Source organism: Camelus ferus, chromosome 24 (assembly GCF_009834535.1).
Source record: "Camelus ferus isolate YT-003-E chromosome 24, BCGSAC_Cfer_1.0, whole genome shotgun sequence".
Lineage (NCBI taxonomy): Eukaryota > Metazoa > Chordata > Mammalia > Artiodactyla > Camelidae > Camelus > Camelus ferus.
Window position 1 is genome coordinate 21,381,815 of NC_045719.1, and position 10,515 is coordinate 21,392,329.

Below are 10,515 nucleotides of genomic sequence, written 5' to 3' on the forward strand. Positions count from 1 at the left end.
GCTATGCAGATTTATTTGTGAAAACCAAGTGCTTAGAGTGTTTCTCACCAACATACTACAATCGCACAAAACCAAATCTGAAAAATTATGCAGCTGCTTGGTGAGCTCCAAGTCAAGAGTACGTTAAATTTTCTTTTAGGCACTGACTGTAACCTTCAGATCACAAAGGAAATGACTCATGGAAATGACTCATGGAAATGAAAGATGACCTACTTCTACTCTGTGACTTGGTAATCACATGCTAAACCAAGAACAAACATACTCGGCAGTTCACTCTGTGGTCCCAAGGATCTATCTCTTGCTTCCACAGGATTTGGGTGGAACAGACCCAGGGACACCCCTTGCTTCAGCTTCTGACCACCCTTTTGTCCAGTCACAACCTCAGAACCAGCCACGCTGCTGCCCTCAGCCTCTGGGACCAGCCAACACCATTTTTTGACCAATTAACCATGAGCCCCCAGATTCGTCAGAAATATTCCATCCAGGTGGAGGCCGCCATCAACCACCCCATCCACACGCATCCACGGGCCTCCTACACCTACCTCTCTCTGGACTTCTATTTCTACCACGACGATGTGGCTCTGGAGGGCATGGGCCACTTCTGCAAATTGGCCAAGGAGAAGTCTGAGGGTGCCGAGCATCTCTTGAAAAGGCAAAACTATCGCAGCAGCCATGCCCTCTTCCAGGATGATCAGAAGCCGTCTCAAGATGAGTAGGGTAGGAAGCTGTGGTATATCTATACAATGGAATACTACTCAGCCATAAAAAATAATAAAATAATGCCATTTGCAGCAACATGGATGGACCTGGAGATTGTCATTCTAAGTGAAGTAAACCAGAAAGAGAAAGAAAAATACCATATGATATCACTCATATGTGGAATCTAAAAAACACAAAACAAAACAAACAATGAAAAAAAAAATGAACGTATATATAAAACAGAAACAGACTCACAGACATAGAAAACAGACTTATGGTTACCAGAGGAGAAGGGTGTGGGAAGGGATAAACTGGGAGTTTGAGATTTGCAGATACTGACCGGTATATATATGAAATAAACAAGTTTATGCTGTATAGCATAAGGAACTACATTTGGTATCTTATAGTAGCTCACAGTGAAAATGAATATGAAAATAAATATGTATGTATTCATATATGACTGAAGCACTGTGCTGTACACCAGAAATTGACACAACATTGTGAACTGACTATACTTCAATTAAAAAAAAAAAAAAAGAGTAGGGTAAAACCCAGGATGCTGCTGAAGCCACCGTGGTCCTGAAGAAAAACCTGAACCAAGCCTTTTTCGATCTGTGAGCCCTGGGTTCTGCCGGCCAGACCCCCACCACTGTGACTTCCAGGACAGGCGCTTCCTGTATGAGAAGGTGAAACTCATCAAGAAGATAAGGGACCACCTGACAAGTCTCCGCAGGCTGGTTGGTGCCAGGCTGGGCTGGGCTGGGCGAGCATCTCTTTGAAGGTGTCACCCTCAAACACAGCTAGGACCCTCAGGAACCTAGCCTTTAAGGAGCCCCTGTGGTGTCAGAGCTTCTGCCTGAAGCTTCTCTCTGCAGCTTTTTAACCACTCTGAACCAAATTGAAAAGAGCTTTTTTCAGGGAAAGAAAAACAAAAGAATAAATAAGCGGCCCATAAGCAACCCTATGGCCTCTTCTAAGAAGGTTGTCACTGTTGGCTTCCCTTCCTGCCTCCACATGTTTCCATGGCCCATATTTTTTCATTTGTTGAGAGGCCCTCCTACTGACAATTGGACCTATTTGATAGCCATAGATGGACTCTGGGTGGTCCTGATTTCTGCTTCTGGTTTTCCCTTTAGGGTCACTGTACCCACTTCAGTACCACCCCTTTCTGGATCTCAGGTGTAGACATTACATGTGCCCGTGTAAGTCAGCTTGTTCTCAGTTCAGGCAAGAAGGTCATCCCTGTTCTCATGGTAGAGTGATGGCCAAAGAAAGCACCTCACCAATGAAGAGACCACTCTTAGCCACCTATTCCATAACCATAAAAAAAAAAAACAAAAAAACAGATTATCCAACTCAAGTCATATCTCAAATCTAGGTCTATCTATACATATTGGATGAGAAGGTGGCTGCGTATTATGACTGGCACCAGAAACATACTCACATCTCTAACTGCTCTGCAAAAATATAGCTTCCTGCAGTCAGAACTTCCTGTATTAGTCAGCTCTGCAAAAGACATTCAATTGCAAACGTCCTCCCTTGTAGAATGAGATCCACGTATATCAACAACTTAATTCTGAGTTGACATAAAACCTGTAGCTGGATTTATCCTGTAAGTTAGATACATTCTAACAAGGTTGGAGGCTTAGGAAAGATGTAGCTGGAGTGGAAAGAGCTTATCTGGAACATCTACAGTGGAATCAAGACAGGTTCACAAGACCATTCTGTGGGCATTGGGGAAGGGAGGTAATTTTAAAAGTAAGTGTTTAGTACTGTAATGACCCAATTATTTATATTTTTTCTAGCTATCTGGTCAATGGCTTGCTTATACAGATTACCTACAAGATCTGGGATTTTATAGCATTTGGAGACAGTTGAGTCACTCGGATTCTTCCATTTTTTGACCCTTCTAAAGGTCAAGAACATTCTGTTATTTCAAAATTTTAGGTATTCTTCCACCATTAACACCATTAACACCATTAACACCATTAACACCATTAACAAGACCCATCAGACCCTTTCATTGCAGACGGAACACACTGAAGATCATTCTCTCTGCTATGAATGAATATCGGGTAAAGTATTCAGACTTCAGTCTGCCTTTTTATTTTAATTCATTATGTAAATCCTGAAACACTTCTTCAGATGTATTCAAACCCTTCTTTATGTTGTAATCTATATGATAATGCCATGAAAATCTCATCAGACATTTTATCCTGCTCTATTCTTTGGTGATTTACAAAGTGATGGTAGCTACTCTGCCAAAGGACACTTCTCCTCAGCTCTCATCAAAATACAGCCACTTTGAAGATGCTTGAATTACATGTCTCTATTACCTGTCAGCCAACAAGAAATGTGGCTGTATCTGTATACACTGGTAAAAGGATGTAAAAGCAAAGACATTAGCATAATCATTCAATTCGCCAATAATTTATTAGACTAATTTTTGCCTGACAATGATCTAAAGAATATACTTTATTATTAATGGAAGGGAGAGAGGCTTAAGGATAGTTTGCATTTACTTTGCTCCAAGTACTTAAGGAACATTATTTTATTATCACATTTCCAGTAACTTTTCACCAAAGCCACGTAGTTCCATATTGTTAAAGCTGGAACTCAGAGCAGATCTGTGACCCTAAAGCCAGCACATGCCCCTCTGCTATGGTCCCCTTCTAAATAGCTCTCTTACCACCACTGCTATAGTTCAGACTCTCTGAACAGACTTGAGAGCCAGCTCTGAAATGATGAAGATTCAGAAGTGATGACTGATCTGCTGAAGCCTCATCCTTTCGATCTCTGCTTTTTCATGTGAACTATATCAACCACAAGCACCTTGGGTCAACCAGACCACCTCAGTTTCCAAGCCATTGTCGGGAAAGTGGAACTGTGCAGCTCAGTCACAAGGAGGTTTACTAACCACGTCCTACCTGTGGGCATAGTTTCTCTGGAGGAACTCACCATTGTGGTCTTGTCTCCTTCATTTCCCTGCTTTGCCACTCCCTTTGCCCCAAGTACCATGCCCTCATTAAGCTAGCATCCGTGGTGTGTCGGCCTTGAATCCCATTTGATCACTCTCCCAATTCACTCCTCTTCCTCTCCTATGAGGCCACACCAGGAACTTCAGCCTTTATAGCTAAGATACATAAGTAAGCCCCTTCGAATAGAGAGGGCTTGCTACATAGTTCATCAGAATCCTTAGGGGAAATTTCTTCCTCTTTTTCTACTGCCCATCCCTAACCCTCCCCATTCTGATTGGTAAGCGTGGGTTGGGTTGTAGTTTTCTTATGATGCATTAAAATTTGAGAACCAAATTGTAAGAGAGACTAGTTTTCACACCTCTAGCTATGGAGTGTTACCATGTCATGAGTGGAAGAACTCTTGTCACCTTGACATGTTTATGCCTGAATATATTATTCACCAAGTGGAAAAATTCACTTTGCCAAGCTTTCTTTCTTGTCATTAGCATCCATCAGTCTTGTTCACTGGTATAATTTGAAAGCTACTAATGGATCATGGTGCATAGTAAGTACTCAATAAATAGTTGATTAATTTGAATCAATATTGGAAGGCTGAATGGATGAGGGAATGGATGAGTGACATGCCTGTGGATTGGACCACCCTGTTCTCTCCACCCCACCAAAAACACCTTGTCCCCAAGTTAGCAATAACAACTCTAAACTGCTCTTTAGAATTAGGACCTTGTTATATCACATTAAACCAGTCTATTTCCCAGGACTCCTGGACACAGTATTTGCAAATGATTCTAGTCAACCTAGGTGGAGGACTTGATACAACTCATCTTTGCCTTCTGAGAAGTTGAATTTACATGTAACACGACATACTGACCTGGTGATAAGCATTCAACCAGTATTTTCCTATTCCAGTTCTAATTGTTTTGTTTTGTTTGTTTCCACTAGAAGTCCTCATCCATACTGACCCAGTTCAATTTTGTTTAGTTTACAAAACCTGGTGGGATTCTAGCTAGAAGTGGTGTGGCCACAGGCCAGAGTGTATATCCCATAGGAAACGCTATTAGTAGGAATATGACTGGTTTTTACCATAGGTTTTGAACCAGATTTTCAATGACTTAAAAGTTTTCTTAAAAATGTGTACCATGCACCTAAATTTTTTTGACACTTATAAAGAAGGCTATTCTACGCCTGAGCTCTTCGGTTACCTGACTACTGGAGAATATGATGCAGAGAACACTTACTGCAAGAGAAATGTTCTTTTATAGCATCCTTTAGTATGCATTATAGCTCTAAAAGAAATGGAAGCCAAGATTTCCAAATACATTAGGTTCCCAAAGTTATCACTCAACAGTATTTGACACACAGAGAGAATAGGTAAAGTTTGCAACAGTCCTTGTTAAACCCTGGGTTTAATGACTTTTTTTTTTTTTTAGGACAGTCATATTAAAATGGGCTCGTTAAAAATATACTGCCATTCCAGCAGCATAAAAAATGCATACAATAAGTTCACACATTGCATACCGATAATGACTCAACAAAATAAATGGTGAAATGAAGCCAGCATTGCTCACACTGTGTTTAAAATAACCTTTAGGCATTTGGGGATTTTTATTGGCAACAATTTGGTGGCAAACTACTCAGTGTAAAAGAACAGTTTAAAAGTTAATAGGAAAAATCTGGCATTAATAATGTGGTCGATTACAGTGCGAACAATAGTGAGGTGACTGCAGAGAGCAATGTATCTAGATAATTAAACTTAAACCATTTTGGTCCAACAGCCGTGCAAGAGATGCCTGCTGGGAACATGAGAGGCCCCCCCATGCAAAGCTGACTCTGAGAGTAAGAAGTTGGCTTCTCAGTTACACAGGTGGGTAGAAATGGAACGTTGAGCCATGCGGACAAGGAAGGCAAATCCCTGGGACTCATTAATCATCTTCTCCCAGAATTATATTTGTTTAGCTCCGAAGGTTATTATTATCATTGTAGTCATTTATGGCGGTAAACATTGTACTTCCCTCTTAACTGAATCTGCTTTAGAATTATGAACAAACACACCTAAAGGTGTAAAAGACCTTGGAGAGCCATACCAAGATGACATGTAGGCAGAATTACTCATAGTTCTAAATCAAAGGTAAATCCTGGTGCCATTACTTCTTCCAGATCTCTGGGAAGAGTCCAGATTGCATCTTTGTGTCTCAGATTCTCGGTCTGCTTGAGAGCGAAGCAAACGCTGATCATGATTTTGTGATGCGGAGTGATTAACTAGTAAGTGATTAGGTCTTATATCCAAATGATTTTGTTGGCACTCTCGGATACATGTTGCCTAGAAGTCCACTGCTGTCTGAAACTGCTTCTGACAAGTAGTGTGCGTACGTATATACACACCATATATAAAGAACGACAGGGTTTCATTAATGGCCACAACATAGCGGGAACGACCCTGGGCTGAGCCAACGTGCAGAACTGGACCACGGACATCTGCATAGCAGTGTAAAAAGACACTACATTGTTGATGTGCAAGAATAACAGCCATGGACGTGTCCTTTTTGCTTTATTCTATTTAGTCTTTTGGAGTGATCTTTATTCATAGTGTTTTTTTGTTTTGTTTTGTTCATTTTTTTCCTTGCCATCATTTTAACCCTGTTACCATCCTAGATGAGAGTCAGACTGTGTCAGACACACTTGAAATTGTGGGACCCTGGAACTCCATATTTCAGGAGAAAATGATCAGTACATTTTATATTCAGATTGGTCTCAGTATGCCTTCAAAATCCTGAGTTCAAAATTTGTCAAAGACTCAGCAATTCCTCATGCCTGAAGATCACACAAAACTTTTTTTTATATTATTCATATTTAATATTTCACTTAGTAATCCCAGCAGCCTTATGATCCTGTAGGATAGAGATGCCGAACCCTAGGTGTTCTGTTAAAATGTACCTATGATCTATCATGTGAACACTCAGTGTCTTGTCAGTATTAAATATTCTCTTTAACATAAAAAGATAATAAAAATAAAAATAAAAAATAACTGGAAAAAAAAAAAAAAGATGCTGACCTCTAGAGGCTGACAAAGATATTTAAGCCCAGGTCGCTCAGGAAAATTTTTCACATAGAAAATCAGGGTCTTGGACACTGAGAGTCTGCATGGTTGAATTAAACACATAATTAGCTGTCATAAGGGAAATTTGGAGTTTAGGTATAGTTATAGTTTTACGAAACAGCTCCCAAAATATTTCAAATAGAGAAATTTGAAAATAGGAGTCAAAAATGTGGACCCCAGATTTACTACCTACCCCAGCCCCAAGCACACACACATCCGTGCACCTGAACCATCCCAGGGAGGAGGCAGAAAGAAGCTTTGGCTTTGCTGCCTTTTGACAAATGATCCTGAATTCAGATCTGTGATGGTCACTTTCAATAACCTTATACATAACATTAACAGCAGGAGAAAAGTGTTTTTGTTACCTCCTGGGTGCTATTCTCAAATAAACTATGTTTAGTTTACATCCGAGAAGTTATCCCCAAAGGATCAAAGAAATGGCAAAATAAAGAAGGAGGCGGTTGGAGGGGGGAGGTGCGGTGGGGAGGAAGAGAAGGGGAAGCAAACAGGAGTTGGGAGAGGAAGAGGAGGAAGTGAAAAGAACCCCTCCCAGTCTTCTCTGTACCCCTGACCTTTGCATTCACAGACTTAGCACCAGGATGCGCTTAGATTCAATTTCAACAGGGTTTGCCTTGTGTTAAACAAAGGTGCTGTGCTTGGCCAAGGGGGCAACCACGTGTAAGGATCACGTCTTGAAACCCTCCTCCCTCTTTTATTAGTGTCCTCTGCCTTGGCTTGCTTAAAGTAAAAGAGATCTGAAGGAGTGGGGGTGCGGTCAGCTGAGAGATGGGGAAAAGAAGAAGAAGAAAAAAAAAGCAGCCTGACTGCAGCTTAGCTTTGCGAATTCCAGAAGTGTGTGTTTGAAAAATGAAGGTGCATAAGTTAGCGTAGCTACAGGGCACCGGCTTCCCTAGTGTTAGCATAGCTGACACACTGACAGTTTATATGGAATTTATGTGCCTATTTCCTCTGCTTTTTATGGGAAAACATGTTGTTACCTTACAGCTGCCCACATCACATGCCGCCAATCCGCCTCTGAGCCATAGAGCACCTTTCTCAAGGAAACGTACATACATCAAGCCTTTATGTATTTTTTACAATGTTGTAAGGGGAAAATAATAAAATATGGGTTATTGTGTACACCATTCTGCAGTTTAATTTTTTTCCTTTTTATTTCACTGGTTTAATTGACTCTGACCATTTTTATCGCCCTTTCCCCCACCTCGCCTTGCCATTTTAATTGTTTATGTGTTTGTGTACAATTGGCTCGCATCTGGGAAAGGACAGGAGCTGTAACCACAACTTAAAAGCCAATTGCAGAGCTTTAAAAAGTAAATAAAGCATTTAAGCTGCCACATCATGGGAAGATATATGCAGATGTAAAGCAGAGGGAAATGTATGTTTTAAAGGAAAATGCTTGAAAATCAGCTCTTCTTTTCAATCACCTGCAGGAGCCTTGTGCTCTCTGGCTGGTGGAAGGCAGTTTACAGGGAGGTCTGGCAGGGCTCTCGCTGTGCCTCTTCCCAGGGACTGGGAGGGGCTCTGCGTGGGTCAGGGCACGCACCCTTACCTGAGCACACCTGAGATGCCACACCTGAGGTGCCCTCTTGCCCACATTCTAGGACCTGCCATCAGCCACCCTGATACCCTCACCGTGGCAAAGTAACGTTTCTTCCAGGAAACATCCCGTTTCCTCTTTTACCATCTATTTCTATTCTTTCAATGAGATGATAGAGGAAAAATAAACAATTTACACCAACTCACATTTCCCGGTGTTACATACTGTTGCAAATATGACCTTCTTATTATGAATCAGTCTTGAATTGGGAAGTGAAGAATGTCACGCAATGAGAGAGAAAGATGGGGAGAGATTTATTAATGCAAAGCATTGGAGGCACCTTCTTTGCGATGCACAGAACTGACTCTTGACCTTTCCAAAGGCAATAAGTGTAAATACGATTCAGCATTCATCTTGTTAAGCTCCCTCAGACTTGTCTGCTCAAGCTTCTTGGGCTATTCCCGTTTATGGCATAGTACTAGGCAAGAAAACATAGGGGAGATTTTTCACTTAAAGGAGAAAGATAATGTATATGAAATGAGCACATTTGACCGTCCTTTATGACTGGATTACCTCATTCCATTGATTCTTATTTTGTAGTTGGCTTTATTCTTTTGATAACTATGTAAGTTTGAAAAGCTGAAGATCTAATCTGTTCTTAGAAACAATAATTAGTACATATATGTAAGCTAAAAAAATGTGCAGTATACTGTATATATGTATTTACATGCAATATAATGTGTAAGTGCAAACTGTAATAATTCTACCTAATAAAACTGAAAAAGGGGAAAAAATAAATAAAATAAAATTTCCAGAATAAAAGAATGTAATTGCAAATACAAAAATATATTTAAAATAAAAATATGATTTTTTTAAACATTAAAAAAAAAAGGAAATGAGCCTTCTGATGGGTTGGTTGGAACTTGCATGATGTAAAAAATTGTCTTATTTCTCCATTCTGTGTGTGTGCATGTGTGTGTGTGTGTGTGTGTACATATATGTGTGTAGGTACCTTTTGGACATCCTGCTTGATGATCTTGCCATAGTGAATGCCCAGAAGTTTTAAAGTTGACTAATTCACTGGGTAGATGCAGATTTTAGCTCCAAAGATTGTATTCCTCCACCAGACTACCTTTTGAAAAAAAATTGTTGTCTAAGCGTATAGAAAAAAAAAAAGCTATAACCGAAAATGCTGGCCCAGGAAGAAGCACTTTGTAGCGGCGAGAGGCATGTGACCCGTACCTCCTGCGATCTGCCAGCTGAGAGTCCATCTTCTCTAGGGACGCCAGTGAATTATGGCAAAATCAATGATGTCTTCTAGTGTTTGTTGTTCTCTTTGTAATGTTCTATCCTCCAAAATGACACATCACCTTCCTTTAGTTCTCTGTGCCAAAACTGAGACAAGGCTAAACTCTTTGACACGTACAAAGGGTCTGTAACAACAAATAGCAAAATACACAGATATTTTCATGAATTACATTGTTCCTTTTACAAGATATGGCTTATTCATCTTTGGGTCATCCTTGTGTCCACTTTGGGGTTGGTCCCTTCTCCTAACTCCAAACCTGCCTCCGCATGGCAGAGGCTCTCTTTAACCCTGCCTGCTGGGACTCCTCAAAGTTAAGGTCGAGAAAAGTCAAGAACTCCAGGTCCGTCTGTGTCAAATATATGAGACGGAAGAGGAATTTGACTTGCTCTTTGGAGCCCTGGGAGCCCTGGTGTGTGAAATTATGATCAATGAAAGTGACATGGTGATATAGTTCCACCAAGGATGACAAAGAACTCTCTAAAGAGTAGCTCCGGGTTACGTGGAATGAGATGCTTCAGGATGCTGGGAGTCAGAAGCAGAGCTTGAAAGACCAGCAAGGATGCTCACATGTCAGGGCTGGAGAGGGTCATAAAGTTGCCTGAGACAATCACCGCCTCTTTATCTGAAGGTCAATGACTTCCTCCATGGTGTCAGTTTACTGTTAGGATTCTTTAAGAGTCCCCACATTGGTGTAATTCATCCTCCTGTTAGGTGAAAATGGCATTTGCCAAATTCAAGGTCTGAATGAATGTCGGATGTGGGAATAAATGTTAGGAGGACTCAATTACCTGAAGCACATATGTCGCTGTGAAATCAGAGACAGAAGAGGTGGCATTTCTTCCCTTCTGCAGTTATTAAGATAATATTTGGGATACAT

General features: G+C 40.7%; 1 pseudogene; it reads left to right on the plus strand.

The window, feature by feature from the left end:
• Positions 1-353: 353 nt before the first annotated feature.
• On the plus strand, positions 354-1,607 carry LOC116659597 (annotated as a pseudogene).
• Positions 1,608-10,515: the final 8,908 nt, after the last annotated feature.